At 35.9% G+C, this 23637-nt stretch overlaps 1 protein-coding gene across 1 annotated transcript in view; it reads right to left on the bottom strand.

Moving 5' to 3' along the window:
* The window catches only part of NLGN1 (neuroligin 1), an 834402-nt gene that overhangs the window by 494984 nt on the left and 315781 nt on the right, over nt 1-23637 (bottom strand). The window lies entirely within an intron of this gene.

Here is a 23637-nt window from a genome sequence, read left to right as displayed (position 1 = left end):
TATTTTAAAGATTTATGTATTGGTGATTTTACTTTTTGATTATTATAAATTCAATACAGATTTAGAAAACCCAGTAATTCCTATAAGTACTCAGAAAATATAAGCATATTAGATTATGTAAATTTGCATTGTAATGAAAACGAGATGGGAAATTTAGGAAACTAAAAAATATTTCATTGACTCACGGTTGTCTGCAATAATTTGATACACAGACAAAAGTTTATAAAACATTCTCAATAACTGAGGAAGATGCAGTTGTAAAGTATCAAATCTAAAAAATTTTAAAAACTAATAGATACTACATTAAGGTATAGCTAAAAGATTTGAAGTGGTTTATATAGTGCAGCTGTAAGGAAAATCACTCTATGTTAAATCAATATAAGTCATATCATTTGTGTATGTGTGTTTTGGGAGGTTATATTAGAGTTGTTTGAGGTCAAGACTGTTGATTAAACAAAAGCTAGCATCTCTCTCACTCCCCACATATTTAGGTATTCCAGGAAAACAACAGAATAAGACTATCAATGTACTTAGACACATCAAAGCATCCCGGAAAGATAGAGAGCAAATAAGATTGGATCGAACAAAGAAACCACTATCAAAATGATCACCAGAAAACTACCATGGAAAGTGGATTCAACACTAAGCAAGGACTAGAAGTAGAAGGGAGTCCTGAGAAACCATAGTATAGCTATTTGGGATATGACAATTGGAGCAGTTGGGGAATCCTAAACAGACCAGAAACAAGAGTCACTGGTTACTGGATTTTTTTTTTTTTTTAATAAGGAGTAGGATGATCAGGCGGCTGAAAATTTAGAGGAAGACTAGGGACTGCCCATGGGCAGAAGGTTGGCTACTGAAGCATCTGGCAGGATGCTCTTCTCTTGTTTGACACACATTTCATACAAGTTCTCTCCATCTCTATACTGATACTTTTGTTTGAGTCACTAACATTTCCTTAGTTTGTCTATCTTAATATCCTTATAAATAGGATGATCACGCATCAAGGTCTGCTTGTGACAGCTTCAGTTTATACCTTTAAGTCCCTCTCCTGCTTAAAACGCTCCAGTTTCTTCCAATCATTTAAAACAAAACAAAACAAAACAAAACAAAAAACACTGTTTACCATGGTCCACATGCACTGCTATTTGAATGAAACTACCATTCTCTGTCTTCTTTGTTGTTCTCTAGCTCTACTGTCCTTCTTCCTGTTTCTTAGACATGCAATTATACTGCAACTTTATGACTTTGCATGTGTTACTTTCCCTGATCAGAATGTTTTTTTCTCTATTCCTCACATGACAAACTCCATTTTTCTAATTCACCTTCATTGCCACTTCTATAGAGAAGCCTTTCCCCCCACAACTCATCTTATTGCAAACCCTAGTCACTTTGTCATATTACTATGTTTTGTTTATTTCATAGAACTTATCAACTTCTGAAATCATTGTACACATTTATAAATATAATTACCTTTGTGCATTTTAAATTTATGACTCTCTAACTACAATGTGAAATTGAATACCTTCTAACATTCCATTACTCAATATGAGAAAATGTGGAAAAATTATTTTTACTTCATTATAATAAAGTTTTCCAAATTTAAAAAAAATCTCTACTGTACACTATTTAAGGTGAGACTACATGAGTCAAAAACTTTAACATCTACACAAGAAAAAAATGGAAAAGAGCCAGTAATCTTTTAAATCTCTTCATTTCTCCCTTTAATGAAAAAACACAGTTATGTGACTAAAAAAATATGCTATGAAGTTTGTTGCCTCTCTGATCAATACTAATGAACAGTATATTAATCAAAGGGAATTACAGAATTTTTCAAAATAATGTTACACTCGGGGTGCCTGGGTGGCTCAGTTGGTTGAGCATCCGACTTCAGCTTAGATCATGATCTCACGGTTCGTAAGTTCGAGCCCAGAGTCGGGCTCGCTACTGTCAGCAAGGAGGCTGGAGCCTTCTTCAGATCCTCTGTCCCCTCCTCTCTCTGCTCCTCCTCCACTCACACTCTCTCTCTCAAAAATAAAACAAACATTTAAAAAATATATAAGGTTATTCTTTGTTTTTGTTTAAATTCTAGATTGAAAAGACTGCAAATTAATTATAGCATTAATGTTAAAGTTAAATGCTCAGCCATTTGAAGATGTACATATAAATATGTATGTATATATACATGCATCTTTAGAATTATAATATTTTGTTTCCCCATCTTCTTCTCAAAAGGATTGTATCTTACAATACTGCATGTACAAAATAAGTTCGCTTATATATCAAAATTGAATTCAATAAAAATCAGGTGTAAACACTGACCAACAAGACTAGTGTTGTCATCATATTTTAACAATATTGAGTTCTTAGAAGGTAAAGTCTTAATAATCTTTCAAATTCTAGAGTCCTGCTAAAGGCTCAATAAATATTTGAAGAAAATGAATGGATGAATGAATGAAGCTCCAATTTTCTGTGTTTCCTAGCTTGTTATTTTAAAAATACAATGTCACATACAAACCTTGTACAATTCAAGCTCTCAATTTTCTCCTTGAGTACTTAATCATTCAAGGAGTATTTCTTTTGCTCTGCCAATTAAAAATGAGTTAATTTAGGGGCACCAAGGTGGCTCACTAGGTTAAGCATCTGACTTTGGCTCAGGTCATGATCTCGCAGTCCATGAGCTCAAGTCCTGTTGGGCTCTGTGTTGTCATGCTCAGAGCCTAGAGCCTGCTTCAGATTGTATGTCACCCTCTCTCTCTGCCTCTCCCTCTCCCTCTCCCTCCCTCTCTCTCTCTCTCTCTCTCTCTCAAAAAATAAAAACATTTAACAAAATTTTTAAAAATGAGGGAATTTATCATTGCTTTCCCATCAAGAAAACTACTTTTTCTACAGTTTTCTGAAATTATAAAATTCCTCAATGCTCAAATACCCTAAGTATCACATCCGTTTTTCAGTTTATAGATTTGATTTTAAATGATGGCATATGATTGCAAAATTAAGACAAACCACTAAATTTTTAAAGTTCCTTATTTTCTTTTCAATTTAGTTCAACAGACATTTGCTGTAAAAAGAACCTACTATGTGCTAAGCGTTGTGCTAACCATTCCCCATATTCTCAGAGCTCTCATTGTATTATGGAAAGACAGACAGGTAGACAATTGTAAAATTAAGATTCTCACAATAAGTGATATAAAAGTGATAACAGCAAACCACAATGGGAAGGGAAAGAAATGGGAGATTAAATTTCTGTGTGCAGTCTCAGTGAAGGCTCCTTTGTAGAAGTGCATTTGAGATGAAACTTGAAAAATCAAAGGGCTATTGAGAGGTGAAAAACCACTGTAAGTTGAGGGTACAACTTGAACAAAGGAGTGAACAAAGGATTTTTACTTTATAAACGGAATGAACTCTAGGTTCAGTTGTAAAGGACTATGTTATTGGCAGTATGTTTTCTGATTCATAAGCTGTACTCTAAAGGTTGAAGGGCTTTTCATGACAAAATGACAAAAATAGGAGACATTCTTTTTCATTTTATTGGGTGCTGCTAACTGTTCATTGCATCACAGGTGTATCTTATTTAATCCCCTTAAAAGCCTTATGTAGGAGGAACATTGTCATGCCCACTGCACAGATGAGAAAATTGAGACTTAGAAAGGTCAATTAATTTGTCTGAAGTTGTATTTCTTGCCAGCAGTGGACTAGAGTTGTGATTCCATTTTTTTTTAAACCCAAGCTTGTTCATTATACCATACTCTCTCCCAAAGGAATTAGGAATCCAAGGGAAACAGCACTGAACTAGAATGTTAGATATATTGCAGTAAATATTGATTTAATATTCTACAAAAAAAGTAAAACATCAGGAGGTAGCAATAAAGTAGTTAAAATATTTACACATCACTCTATAGATTGCAAAATTTAAAAAACTATTAATTTTAGAAAGAGCAAAAGACAAGAGTTAAGAATGCTCATTTGTACCCTACACTTTAGCTCCATCACCAATTATCTGTGGATGTAACCTTGGGCGAGTGAATCCACACCTCTGTGGGTCCAAATTCTGTAAATGTTTCACTTGTATACTTATCTTATTACACATCATTATTTATAACTAGACTGTGAGCTCCCTGAAGAGCATGCTTACTCATCTTTGTCCCAGCACCACACATTTTCTTGGCATGTTCAGTGATGGAATGGATGATGGATGAATGAGCAAATATTTCTTCATCTGTAAAATAAGGAATTGCTCTAGTTCTCGTAAGGTTCCCATCATTTTGAGAATTCCCTCTCTTAGGGTACACCACTTTCCAGAATTCCAGGAAAAGAATATAACTTCCAAACTTGTTGCATCTTTGGAACACAATAAAAACTAGAAAACTCCACTAATTGCCTTGATCTTTGAAAACTGTAGATTCTGTATATGGAAAATATAAACAGCATGAATACTGGGTATGTTTCTAGTGTCTTAGAGGGGAAATTCCACCTTTTTTTTTAGATATTTCCAGAGGGGTGGGTGAGGGAAGATTGTAGCAATAGTCAAAGGACTCTGAACTCTTCTTTTAGGTAGCTGATATCAAAACCAATTTATTAATTGGCATATGAATAAAAAAAGTTAAATAGATGAACTCAACCTTATACTCTTCTATCTTTCCAATCCGCATGTCTCTTAACAGCCTAGAGCCCATCTCTAATCTTGCCCTCTGCTATTTGTGCCAGACACTGGAAGAACTGCTATGAATACAAGATTTCTGAGACACAGTCCTATGTCTCAATGCGCTAAGCACCTAGAAGGACAGACAGCTGCATGCGTAGCATATATTACTCCAGATACATACATGTGTGTCATAGGAACACATCATGAAAGTTTAAAAGAGGTTCTGAGGAGGAGCGTAACTGGCAGAAACACACAGCACTGCTATGTGTGTTTGGGGAGAATGCTGGGACGTGAAGTATGGATTGAGAGGCATATAGTTTAGAATTATTTGAGCATATACCAAAACTCAAGGAATGGTGGAAGATCAGGGATGAGCCAGGTCATGGCTGCCTTTGTAAACCATGTTAATTATCTTGGCCTTTCTCCTGGGAGGAACAGTGAACCACTAAAGGATTTTTGGCAAAGGAGTTTTATGGTAAATTTGATATTCTGGCAGTTGCGAAAAGGCTAGATCAAGGGGGCAGGGGGAAGCTCACTATTAATACCTCCACCAAGTCCCTAATTTGGACTTCCTGGTCCCTGTAGATTCTCAAAGTAATGGAGACATACTTAAATCAATCAAAGTGTTAGTTTTGGTTTTGAGGTTGTTGTTTTGCTTTTGTCTAAAATAGTAATTTAGTATTTCTTATTGGCTATTATACGTATATGTATGTGTGTGTGTGTGTGTGTGTAAAAGTAAGAAAATTAATTAAAATATAAATACAGTTTGATAGAATTTTTTTGATAAAAGGTCCTAGGAAGAGCTAATTAAACAGTGACCTTGAAGAAATATTTGGTGTATGTAATATGTAAGGTGTAAGCTGATGAAGAGTGACCATTCCAAGAGTTTGAGTATTTTTTTAAGTTTATTTATTTACTTTTAGAGAGAGAGAGAGAGAGAATGAGCTGGGGAGGGGCAGAGAGAGAGAGAGAGAGAAAGAGAATCCCAAGCAGGCTCCACACTGCCAGAGAGGAGCTCCATGTAGGACTCAAACTCACAAACCATGAGATCATGACCTGACCCGAAATCTAGAGTTGGATGCTTAACCAACTGAGCCATCTAGGCACCCCGAGCTTGAGTACTTTTTTAAAAAGTGTATTCTTGAGATAAAAATCTTCTGAAGATCCTGAGAAGCAAATCTGCACAAGATTATGTACTAGTATTGGGGGAGGGGACTATTCATCCATTCATTAATAAACTACGTATTGCATTAGTTGTCTTGCAATTTTTCTGTCACTTCCTGTTGAACCATCTGTAGTAGTTGATGAATGATAAATAAATTCAGTCTCAACAAAAGGAAAGCTTTATAGCAAGCATCTCTGCTTTTACATGGTAGCAATCAAATATTCTCTAAAAACTCAGTGAAGTATTGTTGTCTGACCAATACTTTTCTTCCTTCCTTTCTTTTCTTTTCTTTTCTTTTCTTTCTTTCTTTCTTTCTTTCTTTCTTTCTTTGTCAATCCCAGACACTGGTAAATCAAATTACTTTATTATATATTGGCTACCTAATTTTCAGTTTCTAATGGATAAATTAAATGTTCTAAGTATTTCATGAATACATATAAACTTGAGAGAGAATTTGAAGTGGGAAAAAATAAAAGTCAATGTAGGAACTTGTTTCTGAGTAGTAACTGTACTTATGTAATGTTGAAATTAACTGACAAGTTTAAATAAAATTAACTTTTAAATGTTCAAAATAAACTGTTAAAAATTATAATTTAAACTACAAAAAATTAATTCTTCAAAGGCATAAAGTGATGATGGATGGAATTGCATCAGCTGTGAAGGTTGTTGAATTTTGACAAATGACTTGATTTTTCTAGACTAGTTTCTAGACTTGAAACTAGCAATTAACTAGAGAAAGTAAAAAAAAAGAAACTTTAAAACATAAAATTAGAATATCAATGTGTGCCTGCTTCTTCCAAATTCAGTGTGTCATTATTGTTTACTCTGGGTCCACTCTTACTTAGTAAACAATATACTTACACATACAAAACAAATTACATTACTTAATAAATTAGCTGGATAAAGTAAACCAAATAATAAGTTTATCATGGAGAGATCTTGAAGAGTCAGTATCTGAAACTGTCTGAAGATTTCTTTGGTACTCTCATTTTTCATTGATTTTCCAGTAAAAATGCCTATTCTCTTTGCAAATACTTTTTGCACCCTTCATGATTTTGGCCATCATTGCCTATATACAAGAAAATACTTTTTATTCTAAGTATAAGCCAACTATCAGTCTATGTTATCCATTATTATTTATTCACTAACATCTGTTGAATGTTAATTTGTGTCAGGTATATACTAGACTCTCCTTATTGAAAGAAGCTATAAATATAATTTGGTCATCAAGTGTAGGAAACCCCTTGAGGTTTATAGTATTGCTTTAAGTACCAATTTCACATTTCTGGTTCAATGTCTGTGAGAGAAAAATGTTCAACATTGAAGTAAAATATGCCAGCTCCTTCTTTTATTTTTCCAAGTTATTAAGTTATGTCCACATGATAATTACATATTAAACATTTACAGCCTCTTATAGCTGAAGTTTTAAAGTACCCTCTCAAGATAAACTATAATTACTATTTATTTTATCATTATTGATCTAAAGAATGGAACACCAATGAAGGAGATAATTTTAGGGGGAGATGCAACAGATAAGTTTTAATAAAAATTTTAAAATCATTTATTTAAATAAAAATAGTAATAATCATTTTTCAATTAATTCATGAATTCCTGATACTATTTACACAAGATTGAGTTATAAATAACTCTTAGTTTATACCCTGCCTTTGTATATAATAAGTTACACAAATGGAAACTGTTTATTTTTTTTTGCATATTGTAAAACATGTTTCCCTTTGTTCTTTTCAGTGTCCTTTGAGACCAGTTCTTAACTTTATAAATTGTGAATTTTTAGCTTCAATAGTAACCTGACTCCTAAAATAATTCCATGCATGGATCTTGTTCTATTGTGTAACTTAACCTCTTTTTCCTTTGCTTTACTCCCATAAAATGAAGAAATAATAACATTGTAGGGGCCATTTTTAGGACTATACATAGTGTATGTGAAATTAGAAGCACACAACTAACATGTGATCTTTGTTCAACAGAAGATAATACTGTTGCTACTGCTACCAGTACAATTACGAATATTGCTACTACTAATAGAAATAGGAGGAGGAGGGAAAATAAGGTGAATGAGAAAACGTATGAGGAAAAGAGGAAGAAAAGACGGATATAATGAAATTTTAAGTGTTTGTGCATGTGTGTATGCATCTATATAATAATATGTATGTAATGATTTAGAAAATAGAAGATTTCCTCCTCCACCAAATCCTTCTATGCCACTAAAACTCTGAGCATGGCCTATCTCCAAAAGAACTAAGTGATGGAACACAAGGATGATGGAAAAGGACCTCTGACAAAATAAGTATATATATGTGCTGAAAGGAAATGGAAGTCATTCTTTTGTTTTCTCATGGAAGCAGATACTGAAAATATGTGAAACAGCTTCTCCTAGTATTCTTACTGCATGATTTAAGTATAGGGATCTGCATGGTACCAGAGGTCATTCCAAACCCTAGGCATTGAAGGAAACTGGATAAAGGTATAGACACAGACTGGACCAATGGAATTTATGGTTTGAAGAGAGCGTGTAAAATTCTCTAGAGCAGGATGCCATTCCTATCAAGATGCTTACTGACTATTTTGGGTTCTAGAGAAAGGAGATGGAAGTAGGAGGAATGATTCCAGTCTAGGAGGACAAGGAATACCAGTTCCTTTTTCTCCTTCTGGTTTTACTGGTATATTTTCTCTTTGTTTTTTTTTTGTGTGTGACATTTTACCATCTCTCTAGAGACATCACTGGACATAATCTCTTTTTCTCAATCTGCTTAGGCCATAATGAGAAATACCTCTTGTCTGTCCAATCAATTACTTTTTATCATCAAGCCAAGGGAACTTTCCTTTCACATTATTTTAGATTCTGACAACCCATTGTTCTGTATATCTTTTTTCACTAAGTTTAAGTTTCTCTGCTGCCCCAAACTTCTTGTTGTTGTTGTTACTGTTGTTGTTCTTAATCCTCATGAACCAGGAGGAATTCTGCGAGCCAGAAGGAATTTTGTCTTTAAGTAAACAATCTCCCCCATAACAAATGTACATGTACACACACATCTACATGTGCAATTTCTGGCACATGACTTCACTTATCCATCTTGAAGCCATAATGATGGACATAAAGATATTTTTTCTACTGTATAAGACAAAAAAATTCAACAAAAAATATCAGATGGCATCATGTAGTGCTATAAAAATAATAGAAATGACTGATGGATTCATTGACATAAGGTCATAAAAATTATTTATTCCAGGAAAACTGTAACAAGATATTTGCTAATAAATATATCTTTTGATGAAATGGAGAACTCTATATTTCTATTTCCTATTCCTATTCAGAAAATTGTGTTTTAGAGTAGAGACACAGAAATCCATGCATTTAACTACCCACCTGATGACCAAGTCCTTTCAACAAAATTCTTACCAAACAGTTATCCAGATTGCACTAATTATGACCAGTGGTCATTTGGTGTAACCCAATCTATTATTGGCATCTCTATGTATGAGAATATCATCCCTCAAAAAGTGAGCTAGAATATACTTTTTACAGTCTTTCCACTTAACCTTTTGGGGACACACACAAAAAATACCTGCTCCACGAGGCAGCCCTTCAGATAAGTGAAGATAGTCAAGCTACCCTCCCCAGTTCTGCTCTCATTTTGCTTAATCAGCAGTAAAATCCCACAGGAGGCAGTTTCTCACTTTTCTAATCATTCCCTCTAAGCAAAGTATAGTCTGTCAGCAGCCCTCTGTAGTGACCGCAAAATCTAAGTTGGATCGAGTCAGGTAGAGTAATTATTACCGCTTTGGCAAATTATATTTCCAAAATGCCACTTAAGATCATACCAGTTTCCTTGATGACCACATCCCACAATTTAACCCATATTTAAGACTTGACTGTAATCTCAAGATCTTTCACATCATGAGTTCCTGTTAAACTTTTCTCCATCCTGAACTGTAGGTGGTTTTTTTGTTATTGTTCCTTGTTTGTTTGTTTTGTGCTGTTTGTTTGAAACTCATCTGTGGGAACACAAAAATTTTCCAGGCAATTTCAAGGAGCAATGATGCCCAGTGAAAATAAAGTTTAAAAACAATATAAGAATAGTGTTTTGCAATTTCTTAAATGCAGTGTCTCAGACGTTTGTTAGAGTATTGGACATAGTAAAGATGTTCTTGTAAATGTGTGGGTATAAATGGTTATTTACCCAGAGGAAACAGTGAGCGGCCATGCTCGATGTGTGAAAAGGTAAATGAGTGTGAGTTTGCTTGTCTTTAACATCATTGATTATGTGCTCCCTCTTCTGAATGTCTTTGTCTTTCTTTTACATATTCTCTTTTTTCCTCCTTTTCATCTCATTTTTTTTTCCATTTTCTGTGTTCCCTCTTCAATTTTTATCTTCCTCAGATCTCTCCCTTTTCTTGTATCTCTCTGATAGAAGAGAGGACAGTTCATTGGGAAGTTCAGGAAGAACAGACTTGGAGTCATGGGACAGTTCTATTACCTGTTAACCAATATGAAACTCTTTTAGCTATACCATGTATATGGTATACCATGTATGCAAATGAAACGATGAACTTCATAGTATCAAAAGAAAAAAAAACATGTTTCACAGATCTAGGAAAAATTCACAATGAGTGAGAAATAGAAGGTAAGTTAAAATATAATAAGTGCCTTATCAAACCAAAACCGTAATTGTAATATGAAAAATAAACTCAGGGGGTGCCAAGGTGGCTAAGTAGGTTAAGCGTTCAACTCTTGATTTTGACTTGGGTCATGATCTCACAGTTCCTGAGTTCAAGCTCCACATTAACCTCTGTGTTGACAGTGTGGAGCTTACTTGGGACTCTCTCTCTCTCCTTCTCTCTCTACCCCTCCCCGCTTATGCTGTCTCTCTCTCTCTCAAATCAATAAACATTAAAAAATAAATAAACCCAAACCATGAACTTCTCCCTTATTTTCTCATCAATTTCTAATTTTATTCGGAAGGACATGGATATGTATCTTATTTTTTCCCTACCCCTTGCGTATTAGCTGGCACATAGTAAATGCATCAATAAATATTTGTTGAAGAAATAAATTCCATCAGACAAGAGAATATGTATTTATACATTCTTAATGGAGGCTGGAACATAAATGGAAGGGGAGCTTCCTTTACATCATGTGCTGGAATAGCAGTCATTATATAATCAACAGTCAATTATCTCTGTCTTTATTAGCAGTATAGGATGTATAGACACATTTTCTCACCACATAAATTGACCAGATTGGAAGGAAGAGAAAGAAGGAAGGAAGCTCCCCAAAACTTGCCCATTTTCCCCTTTATTTTTTAGCAGTTGTAGCAGTGAATAGGTTGCAGTCTGGAGAAATGTGAAACCACATGCCTCATGCCCGTCAAAGATCTGTATGTGTCTATGTGTATTCATGAGTCATATCAGAGACTTATTCTCCTATTATTTGTAAAAATCTGTGATAATTATTCAAAGAGATAACCCTAGAGTAGCATAAAAATAGTATTTGGAATTTCTGTTTCAATGAACTTAACCCCTTCCCTTCTTCCTTTTACATGTCTCGACATGCTCCAACCCCACCCCAAACCTTACCCTAATCTTGGCAGAATAAGAGTCAATGAACAAACAATCACTTTTCAATGTCTAAGTTACTCCCTTGTAGTGAGCTAAGCACTTAAAGAGATACATTAACTTTCAGGCCTCTTGGGTGCTATTCAGAGTAATGGTTTATAACAGTTAATAATGTATAACATAACTAGAGAATGCTGAAGGCAAGCTCATTGTGTAGTAAACATAATAAAACAGTTTCTTTTTAGTATCAATTGGAAGTACATTATTTCCCCCACCATTAAGACATAGTAAATGAAGAAAAAGATCACATCATTTGCATATTTTATATAGCTATAGTATATTTTATCTCATTTATATTTTAATCACTCGAACCCTTGGCTGTGCACTTCTTTTTATGTATTATCATTTTTAAAAGGTACAAATATTTGTTTGCATCATCACTTTTATGATGGATACCATGTTTGTCAACCCAACGTTATAGTAAACTGCTTTCCACTTTATTAAAAAAAAAAAAAAGTGCCTCATTATCAGGGAAGGCAAGTTAGACCCAGCACATTTGCTTGTCAGAAAATATCTTTCTCTGGGGTCTACTTTAACACTGACCTGCTGTTATTTCCCTTCTTGCCAAGGGAGTCACTTTTCTGCCTCTCCTCTAAGCTCACGACCACCCAAGCCACCCTTGGCTTATTTCCTGTCCTGGAGAAATAAAATAATAAGGATTGGATCAGAATAATGCCTCAGTATTAGAGACTAGTCCTAAAACTACTAGCAGACCATAGATTCTCGCCCCTCCAATCTCCTCTAATCTGTTTTCTGGTATTACTCCTTTGCTTTGAACTCTGAGAACTAGATATCACTATTGGCCCATTCCAAAGATTTAATCAAAGACTGATATTAGACGGTCCATTCTTGGCTCATTGTTATTAGGTTAGCCTTCTGTCACTAGATTTGTTCCTGGTAAAAAGTCTACCTTGTCTACCTCAATTAAGAAGCTTAAATCAGGGGTGCCTGGGTGGCTCAGTCAGTTGAGCATCTGACTCTTGATTTCGGCTCAGGTCATGATCCCAGGGTTGTGGGATCAAGCCCCACATGGGGCTCTGCACTGAGTGTGGAGCCTGCTTAAAAGTCTCTCTCTGCCCCTCATCCATAGTTTCTATCTCTCAAATAAATAAATAAGTAATAAAAAAGAAACTTAAATCAGAAAAAAAGTGTAAAGGGGATAAAAAGAGCATCCATCGAATGCATACAACGGTGGTCAAAACCTTGTTTGCTCATTTGGCTAATTATGGAGCCAGCAGGTTAGAAGAAATAATTCTGAAGGAAATAAAAGCCATAGAAGAAATCTATTAAAACATTAATAATTGACCCCATGATATCAGAAATGTAATGATCTATTTAAGAAGAAATCTCAAAGGGAGCTGCCCAAAATGAAACCAATAGCCACAGTTAAAGATGACAATGTTCCCTTAAGCTTTCCAATTGACTTGCCTCATTAGAACCCCCAGCTTTTGCCCCAGTGCAACTGCACTTTTGATTCATACTCGATTGTTGACACTGGCTCCCTGGCATCTTACCATTGCCCCCTGTCTGTCAGTGCTACTATGTGTCGGCTATCTGATCAACCTTTCTTCCTGGTTTGGAACCCCTGCTAACCTGCAGGAAGATAGCTTCTCTCACTCTTCAATAGAAGAGAAAATAATGGGTCACACCAGTGGACTTTGAGTTTCCTATCAGCACAAGCAAATTACGTTTTGTGGATTTTGTTGTTGTTGTTTTGTTTTTTTATCACAAGGACTGCAACTTAGGGATTATCATTACATGTTAATTTGAGTATTAAAAATTATTGTACACGGGTTTATATTCAGTTTATATGATGACTATAAAGACAGAAAACATGTCAAAAAGGGCAAGATTGAGTCAGCTTTCAACATTTCTCAGTGTATTGCACAAAACATCTGGGAATGAAGCAGAATTTCCTATTTTACTTTACCCAGAGGCTACCACAAGCATTTCCTCTACAAATTGCTATAGGCCTAGAGTTAAAGCTGCAGATTTTAGGTAGCTGCAGGTAAACATCTGTTAATTGCTCTATTTTGCTGACTTGAATATCATGATTTGTGTAATGCCAACACATTAATGAGTTAGAAATCTGAGTTGCCATAATTGTCATTTGTTACGTATTATGACAAAATTCGCATCTCAAAAGCTGTGATTAAGAAAGTGAATGAATGACTTTTTATATGCTTGTATCTGGTTTGGTTTAATATTATCAAAGTTTCCTGGATCCTGCAGATGTATGAACTCATCTATGTCATTTTATGGCTTTAATAAGTAGAAAGATGTAATAAACAAAACTAAATTTAAATGAACTACCTACTAACTGTTTATATATTACAAAGAACTATGCTTGATGGAGTAGTCTGGATTTATGTATTGATGAGTGAAACACTGAGAGATTACATAAATGAAATTTCTTTGTTTAATTCCATTCACTGTAGCAAGAACTTCTGAAGTAAAGTAAGAACAAAGACCTGCCACATCTTGTCTAGAATCACTGTCTCTGTGAGTTTCTAAAATTGTATGAAATTGCAGCCACTGTGGAAAACAGTATGAAGGTTTCTCAAAAAGTTAAAAATAGAACTGTTCTATGATCCAGTGATTGCACTACTGGGTATATACCCCCAAAACACGAAAACAGTAATCCAAAGGGATACATGCACCTGTATGTTTATTGCAACATTATTTACAATAGCCAAATTATGAAAGCAGCCCAAGTGTCTATCAATAGATGAATGGATAAAGAAGATGTGGGATATATGTAATGGAATATTATTCAGCCACGAAAAGAATGAAATCTTGCCATTTGCCAGAATATGGATGGAACTAGAGAGTATAATGCTAAGTGAAATAAGTCAGTCAGAAAAAGAAAAATACCATATGATTTCACTCATATGTGGAATTTAAGACACAAAATAAGCAAAGGAACAAAGAGAGAGAGAGAGACCAAGAAACAGACTCTTACCTTAGAGAACAAACTGATGGTTACCACAGGGGAGATAGGTGGGTGAATGAAGGGGTGAAATGGGTGATGGGGATTAAATGGTACACTTATCAAGGGGGCCCTGGGTCCCCCAGTCAGTTAAGTGTCCAACTCTTGGTTTCAACTCAGGTCATGATCTCACTGTTCTTGAGTTTGAGCCTTACATTGGGCTCTGTGCTGACAGTATGGAGCCTGCTTGGGATTCTCTCTCTCCCTCTCTCTCTGCCCTTCCCTTACTCATTCTCTCTCTCTCTCTCTCTCTCTCTCTCAAAAATAAACTTTAAAAAAAGAGTACACTTATCATGATGAACACTGAGTAATGTACAGAATTGTTTAATCACTATATTGTATACCTGAAACTAATATAACACTGTATGTTAATTATACTGGAATTAAAATTAAAAACTTAATAAAAAAAAAAGGTACCCATTAAGAAAAAGTAAAATACATACCCTAACTTTCTTAAGCTTCTACCACATCTGCTGGGGAAGATACTGGAAGCTACTTCAAGAAATTCAGAGTGAAATATTAACCACAAACTGAGTTTGAACCTTGATCATTTTCTCTGGAGGAAGAGGAAAGGAACCGATGTAAACATGTCCCAAGAGTGGTTTTCTTTAGAGCAGAATAAACACTAAGTTACCCCCCAAAAGTAAATAAAAATTGCATGGAACTCTTATGGTTTTAATAATTTATATTTAGTTATTAGTGTATGCATTCAATAGCTATGTCAGAAGTTTCTAAATTGCTCAAAACTCTGAAGGGTGCAAAGATAATTTAGATGGGGATTTTCCTTTCAGGGATTATAAATGAGATCAAGGAGTCATGTACATAAGCAACTACAATTTGAGGTAGGAAGTGGTAATTGCTTTAAGAGAAGTAAAAATTAAGTGCTATGGGGTCTCAGAACAAGAAGACAGAACTTTCAACTAGTCAGAGAGAAGATTTTACATGCATGTAAAATTTTAAAGCCACTGGCAGAGTAGCACACATGGCTAAGAAATGGATCACAGTATATTGTGGAATATAATGGATCACTGAGGAGGTATTTTAATTCACATGAAAAGAAGGGTCTAATTTAGCAAATGGATACTACAACTGACTTCCATTAGGAGAAGATACATTGGATCCCAGTCTCACCCAATTCCTGTTGATTAAAGGTACAATTATAAAACAATAAAAATCTTACAAGACACTTAAGAGATTACATATACAACCTAGATATTTGAGATTTTGTTAAAAATAAGATAAAAAGCCTAGAAGTTAGGAAACAAGAAATGAATATATTTGCTACAAAAACTTTAAAACTTGCATGTAGATAACCATATTTTAAGAAGTTGATGAATAATAGATTGGGACACAAATACTTGTAATACAGATAATAAAAAACAGTGTTATTGTATTTACTATACTACAAGATTTTAAGACTGGTAACAAAAAGGCTGACATCTCAGTTGAAACATGGGCCAAGGAAGAAGAATAGACAATTTACAGAGCAAAGCAAAATGACTAATCAATACATGGAAGTATGATGAACCACCCAGGGAGTGAGGAAAAAATGCAGATGAAAGAAATCTTGAGATAAATTTTTCCTGAGTGGATGGCATATGGTCAAAAGTGTGCTAATGTCTAACATCCTCCCCATGTAAAAGGGTACTCTCATACATTGCTTAAAGAAATGCTAAGTCTCGGGGCGCTTGGGTGGCTTAGTCTGTTGAGCGTCTGACTTCGGCTCAGGTCATTATCGCATAGCTCATGAGTTTGAGCCCTGCGTCGGGATCTGTGCTGACAGCTCAGAGCCTGGAGCCTGCTTCGGATTCTGTGTCTCCCTCTCTGTCTGCCCCTTCCCTGCTCATGCTCGGTTGCGCTCTGTCTCTCTCTCTCTCTCTCCCAAAAATAAATAAACGTTAAAAAAAAAAAAAAAGAAATGCTAGGTCTCACAGGCTTTTCAGAAAGCCACATGAAAGCATGTGTTCAAGTTAAAGCACACATACCAGTGATGTCACTCCCAAGAAGTAAAACTGTTACTATACACAAGAATGTTCATTGATACACTGTGTTGGTAGTAAAACTAGAAAAGAAAAAGTGAACGCCTATCAGTAAGAAAATGGTTAAATAAGTTGTGCTTTATCTTTGCTGAGAAATACTATGAAGTTATTTTTTTTGAGTCAAATCATCAGCTGATGTGGATGGATTTCTGTAATGAACTGTTAATTAAAAGCAAGATGCAGAGAAGTATAAATGAAATATTTCTATTTTGTAAGCCACACAAGGAGTTGAAACGCGCGCGCGCGTGTGTGTGCGCATGCGCATGTGATTACATGAATGAATTAAAATAATATGGAAGAATGCATAGCAACAAGTTAAAACCGAGATCCTGAGGGCATGAAAAAGTGGGTGGTGGGAAAGGGGAAGAAAATGGGGAAGTTAAAAGAAAAATAACACTTAATATGTATGGTCTGAGCATCTTACACATATCTAAGTGCAAAAGTAAGAACTCAATAAAGGCGTCAAAGCTAGGAAACCACACTGCACCAATGGGGCTCCTAGTGTGACAGCCATGGAAGAGGACCCACTGTTGTCTCAGAAGTAATCCTTGAGTTGCTGATTCGGTATTTACCACTTTCCTAAGGAGGAAAAATTGAGGGCTGATATCAGAATCTACACAAATATTCATTTATTTAGCTGCATATAACTGGGTATAATAACTGTTTAGTTATCTTTCATTTTAATGTAAAAATTGACCTGAACTAGAAGAATCACTACAAATAAATGGAGAGAGGACATTTTTGATGATGTAAGGTTTCTTTTGGTTGAAATATAAGGATATGTTACAGAGAACAAAAGGAGAAATTTCTGAAAAGATTCATTTAGAGCTCAATTATGGGAAAGACTGCCTGGCTAAGCATCTTGGACTTCTCTTGTAGGCTGAAGTACTGTGGATGATACAATAATAGGAAAGCTACCAGGTTGGATAGATGGGGGCAGGGAGCAGAGTCACAAAATCAGAATTTATATAACATTTTATTTCTAGTAACATAGGTGAGAAACTTTCAGCAACAGATTTTTTTTTTTTAGTTTTCAAAATACATAAAATTAGAGAGCCTAATAAATTCCCATATACCCATTGTCTTAGTCTGCTTGAGCTGCTAACAAAATACTGTAGAATGGGTGTCTTAACAGAAATTTATTTCTCACAGTTCTGGAGGCTAGGAAATCTAAGATCAATCAGCCACCTGATTCAGTTTCTGGTGCAGACTCTCTTCCTGGCTTTTAGAGCCATCTTCTTGCTCTGTCCTAATATGGCCCTTTCTTGGTACATATATGCATGTGGAGAGAGAGATCTCTCTCTCTCTCTTCCTCTTCCTATTAAGTCACCAATCCTATCAGATTAGGATCTCACCCCTAAGACTTCATTGAATCTTAATCACCTCCTAAAAGCCCTATTTCCAAATACAGTCTTGTTGGGAGTTAGGGGTTCAACATGTGAATTTGAAGGAAACACAATTCAGTCCATAGCACCCCCCATCATTCGAGTTTGATAAACATCAAAAATTTTTTTAAATAATTTTTTTATATTTATTTATTTTTGAGAGACAGAGTGAGACAAAGTGAGACTGGGGGAGGGTCAGAGAGAGAGGGAGACACAGGATTGGAAACAGGCTCCAGGCTCTGAGCGGTCAGCACAGAGCCTGACGCGGGGCTCGAACCCACAGACTGTGAGATCATGACCTGAGCCGAAGTCGGACGCTCAACCGACTGAGCCACCTAGGCGCTCCAATAAACATCAAAATTTTTGCCACTCTTTTATCATATATCCTTCTTCTTTTGTTATAAAGTATTTAAAAGGAAGTCTCAGGTATCATATCATGTCATACCTATAAACTTCAGTATATAATTTCAAAATATATGGGGCTTTATTAACATAAACATTTGGATTACACTGATTATCTCTAAAATGATATTTTTTGTTGTTTTGTCTACACCAGAATATAAACAATGTCTTCACATTGTCATTTGTTGTTAATATCTTAAATTTCTTTTATTATAACTGTCTTATCTCACTAACTTACTTTTCTATCATTAGCTTAATTGGGAAAATGATTTGTACTTCTTTTGGTAGAATGCCATATATTCTTTTTTTTTTTTTTTTAGTTTATTTATTTACTTCCAGAGAGAGAGAGAGAAAGAGGGAAGGGCAGAGAGAGAGAGGAGAGAGAATTCCAAGTAGGCTCTGCACTAACAGTGCAGTCCTAACAGCCCCAATCCTGGGCTTGAACTCAGGAACTGTGAGATTACGACCTGAGCCGAGATCAAGAGTCTGTCACTTAACCAACTGAGCCACCCAGGCACCGCAGGAATGTCCTATATTTTAAATGTATGCATTTTATTATAATGTCATTTAATTTGTCCCACAATCACTTGCATTTCTTGCAAATCATCATTTAAGTCTAAAGACTTCATTTTAGATACAAGTACAACTTTCAATTTTTTTCCAAGAAGATTTCATAAATGATGCTATATAATTCATTTCTCAGCATATCAGGATGAATGTGTCACATAATGTTGGTTTGTCATACTTTCAGTGATTCTAAGATTGAACTGTAGATTAAGATGGTAATATCTGATTCCCCATTAATCTTTCATCCAATGGTTTTATCTATTGATGATATTACCTAAATCAGTGACTTCATCTGATATGGCAAAAATGTTGATTTTTCCTATTTATATCATCTTTTACAACTTACTTACAGAACTCTTTTGTAAAAAATAATTTTGTCTCTTCCACTCTTAAATGTTTAAGAAGGTTTGATACTATCTTGGTCTAAGACTTGGATAATGTGTTTGAATAAGTATTTTCCTGCATTAGTTGTATTTGTGCCAGAACTATCATTTATTTTCCTACAGATTATTCATTTATTCATCAAATATTTGTTGCATGCTTCTATAAAGAGCTCACCAAACTCCACACCCGAAAAACAAATAACCCAGTGAAGAAATGGGCAGAAAACATGAATAGACACTTCTCTAAAGAAGACATTCAGATGGCCAACAGGCACATGAAAAGATGCTCAACATCGCTCCTCATCAGGGAAATACAAATCAAAACTACACTCAGATGTCATCTCACGCCAGTCAGAGTGGCCAAAATGAACAAATCAGGAGACTATAGATGCTGGAGAGGATGTGGAGAAACGGGAACCCTCTTGCACTGTTGGTGGGAATGCAAATTGGTACAGCCACTCTGGAAAACAGTGTGGAGGTTCCTCAAAAAATTAAAAATAGACCTACCCTATGACCCAGCAATAGCACTGCTAGGAATTTACCTAAGGGATACAGGAGTACTGATGCATAGGGGCACTTGTACCCCAATGTTTATAGCAGCACTCTCAACAATAGCCAAATTATGGAAAGAGCCTAAATGTCCATCAACTGATGAGTGGATAAAGAAATTGTGATTTATATACACAATGGAGTACTACATGGCAATGAGAAAGAACGAAATATGGCCCTCTGTAGCAACGTGGATGGAACTGGAGAGTGTGATGCTAAGTGAAATAAGCCATACAGAGAAAGACAGATACCATATGTTTTCACTCTTATGTGGATCCTGAGAAACTTAACAGAAACCCATGGGGGAGGGAAAGGGAAAAAAAAAAAAAAGAGGTTAGAGTGAGAGAGAGCCAAAGCATAAGAGACTCTTAAAAACTGAGAACAAACTGAGGGTTGATGAGGGGTGGGAGGGAGGGGAGGGTGGGTGATGGGTATTGAGGAGGGCACCTTTTGGGATGAGCACTGGGTGTTGTATGGAAACCAATTTGACAATAAATTTCATATATTGAAAAAAAAATTTGTTGCATGCTTACTATATACTTAGTCCAGATATATATATCAGTGCATAGATAGTAAAAACAAATTCTTATACTAACAAAATTATTAATGAGGAGACAGATAATAAACCATATAAATAAGTAAATTTCAGAGTATTTTAGATGGTGATACAACCTCTGGAGAAAAAATATAGCAGAGAAAGGATAAGGAGCATTGGAGGAAAGGGGCACTGCTATTTCATATAGCATAGTTAGAAGATGCATTATGATATGATTACATTTTAGTGAAGATATGGAAAAATTAATAGACCATACCATGCAGATAGTAGAAGGAGAGAATCCCTGTAGAAAGAGCATCAAGGTTTGCAAAGGCCCTGAGGTTAGAGCATGCTGGCTCTGTTTGAGGAAAGGCAAGGGGCTTGTGTAGCTGGAGTATAGTGAGAGAATAGAGAGAAAGTAGACTACTCAGAGAAGTAACAGGACCTAGACTTTGTAAGGCCTTGTAGGCCACTGTGTGGATGTTGGCTTTTATTTGGGGGGAAAAAGGAACCATGGAGGGTTTTGAGGAGAGGAATAATATGATATGACTTATTGCTGAATATAATTACTGTGGCTATTGAGTTGAGAATAGGTCTAGTGGGGCAAGGATAGGAAGGAAAGCATAATCCAGATGAGAGATGATGGCGTTTGGTTCAGGGTGCATATAGTAAGAAGAGATTAGGTTTCAGATACATTTTGAAGGTAGAGCCAACACAATTTACCAGCAGACTAGATATGGGATGTGAGAGGAAAACGAAAGTCAATGGTGACTACAAATTTTTTGACCTGAGCCACTGGAAGTCTGGAGTTGCTATTAACTAAGATGAGGAAGACCAAGAAGAAAGTATGGAAGGAATAATAGTTGGGGCATGCTAAGTTTGGGATAGATATTGGATACTCAACTAGAGATGGAGAAGAAGTAGAAAAAAATTCAAATCTGTATTGAAGGAGAGGCCTAGAGCAAACATTTAATTTGAGCATTATAAATTCATGGATAGTATTTGAAGCCAAGAGTCTAGATAAAATAAATAAGGGAGGAAGTATAGCTTTACAGAAAAGTTGAAGGATTGGGCCCTGTAGCATGTACACATGATGATGGAAGTGATCTAAGAGAGATAAGTGGATGGTGTTGAAAAGGGGGTTGGGTAAGATTTTCTGGAACAATGCCCAGGAGTTGGCAAAAGGATATGGTGTTTAGCATAGAAGTCGAGGGGTTGGCCTTTCTTGGAGTATAAGGGCAGAGACAGGGATAGGTAGTAAGTAGAGGGAGGAGAGTGAACATTCTCTTCTAATTGCTTCTGTGGTTTCACTGAAATAGGAAGCAAGGTGATCAACCAAGATTGAAGACTATAGAGGAACTGCTGAAGATTTGAGGGGGTGAGGGGAAGTCAACTAAGGAAGGAGGAAGGAGAATGAACAGAGAACTGTAATATAATTACTGGCAGCTTGGCAACCACTTGAAGTTGACAGTATATTTAGACTGGCACACCACTCAACATGGTTATGACTTTTCCTGTCATGTTTAGCAGAATATGTAAGCTGTCTAAACAGGTAGAAGAAGATATTAATGGGATGAGAAACAAAGAAGAGTTGGTTGAATCAAGAATCATATTGCTGGGTAGGACTGAAGAGTATGTCATGTTTGGAGCATTGAGGGGGAAAAAGTAGTTAGTAGTTGGAGAATGGAATGCTTGAAGGCAAGATTATGGAGGGATTTCTGCTTTTGGTGAGGTATAGGGTTTGTCTGTAGTTGTGAATAGCTGATAAGAAGGTGGAGGGGCAAGAGGTGCCTGGGTGGCTGAGTTGGTTAAACCTCCAACTTCGGCTCAGGTTGTGATCTCTGCAGTTCGTGAGTTTGAGTCCCATGTCGGGCTCTGTGCTGACAGCTCAGAGCCTGGAGCAGGTTGTGATCTCTGCAGTTTGTGAGTTTGAGCCCCATGTCGGGCTCTGTGCTGACAGCTCAGAGCCTGGAGCCTGCTTTGGATTCTGTGTCTCCCTCTCTCTCTCTCTCTCTCTCTCTGCCCCTCCCCTGCTCACCTCTGTCTCTCTCTCAAAAATAAATAAACAGTAAAAAACCCATTTTTTTAAAAAAAGAAGGTGGAGGGCAAAAAGAAAGAAGGAAAGTTCAGTAGGCCAACAGTTTACATATTAAAAATTGGGTATGTTTTCCATGTAGAGAGAAGTCAATTCAAGAATACAAATCTATATTTTTAAGACACCAGGTAACATTTGTTATTTGCTTCTCAGAAGTCTGGCAGGAGGGGTATTTTGTATCACCATAATCCTGGGACTAACTTACATTTACAAATGAAATTTTGAGAATCAGAAAAATACAAATAGAGTGTACATGGTTCCTTAAGGCCTTCACTAGTCCCGTAAACAGATTGTGATTCTATCACTTCTCCCAGAACCCTTTTCTCCAGCTATGCCAAACATTCACATTAAGACAGTGTTTTAACAGTACAGGCCTTGGAGTGAAAACAGGATTCAAATCATAGCTCCATGATATGTTAGTTGTACCAATTTGGTCAAGTTATTTAACCCCTTAATCCTCAGCTTCTTATCTGCAACATAAGGAGAGTAAACTTAATTTGAAGGATGGTTGTGGGACTCACATTAGAAAACATACATATAGCTCTTAACATAGTTCTTGGAACAGTGCTTAGAAGCTATTATTATATTTTATTCCCAAATCCCCTGAAATATTCACACTTCCATGACTTTGTTCCTGGTGTTCTCTTTTAAGGATATGGTCTTCCTTGTCTATATACAACAGAATTGTTGATTTGCTTATCTAGACTGTTGATGCCTTGGCTAAAGACTGTCTTATCAGCATCTGATTCTTTGCATATCAGACTTTCACAGAGGTAATTTAGTTAAGGCCTGTTTGAGTGAATCAAATAAATGGATGTGACATGCCTGCATTTAAGGAGATATGATAGCTATGCTCACATGCTTTCATTATTACAAAAACATACAGCAAATAAAGATGGATTGAAGTAAAGCTACTTTGTTAAGTACTAAAAAATTAATAAACAAATGTTGGATTGACAAGTTATGACTATTGCATTTATTTTTCACCTATATTAGATATTGATAAACATGCTATATGTTTTGTTTCTTTTTTAGTTTATTTATTTGTTTTGAGAGAGAGAGAGAGAGCATGAGCAGGGGAGAAGCAGAGAGACAGAGAGAGAGAATCCCAAGCAGACTCCATACTGTCAGCATAGAGCCTGATGTGGAGCTCTAGCCATGAACCATGAGATCATGATCTAAGCTGAAACCAAGAGTCAGATGCTTAACCCACTGAGCCACCCATGTGCCCCGATAAATATGCTAT

Source organism: Prionailurus viverrinus, chromosome C2 (assembly GCF_022837055.1).
Source record: "Prionailurus viverrinus isolate Anna chromosome C2, UM_Priviv_1.0, whole genome shotgun sequence".
Classification (NCBI taxonomy): domain Eukaryota; kingdom Metazoa; phylum Chordata; class Mammalia; order Carnivora; family Felidae; genus Prionailurus; species Prionailurus viverrinus.
Note: the sequence above shows the minus strand (reverse complement) of the source record. Positions and strands in the feature narration are given on the sequence as shown.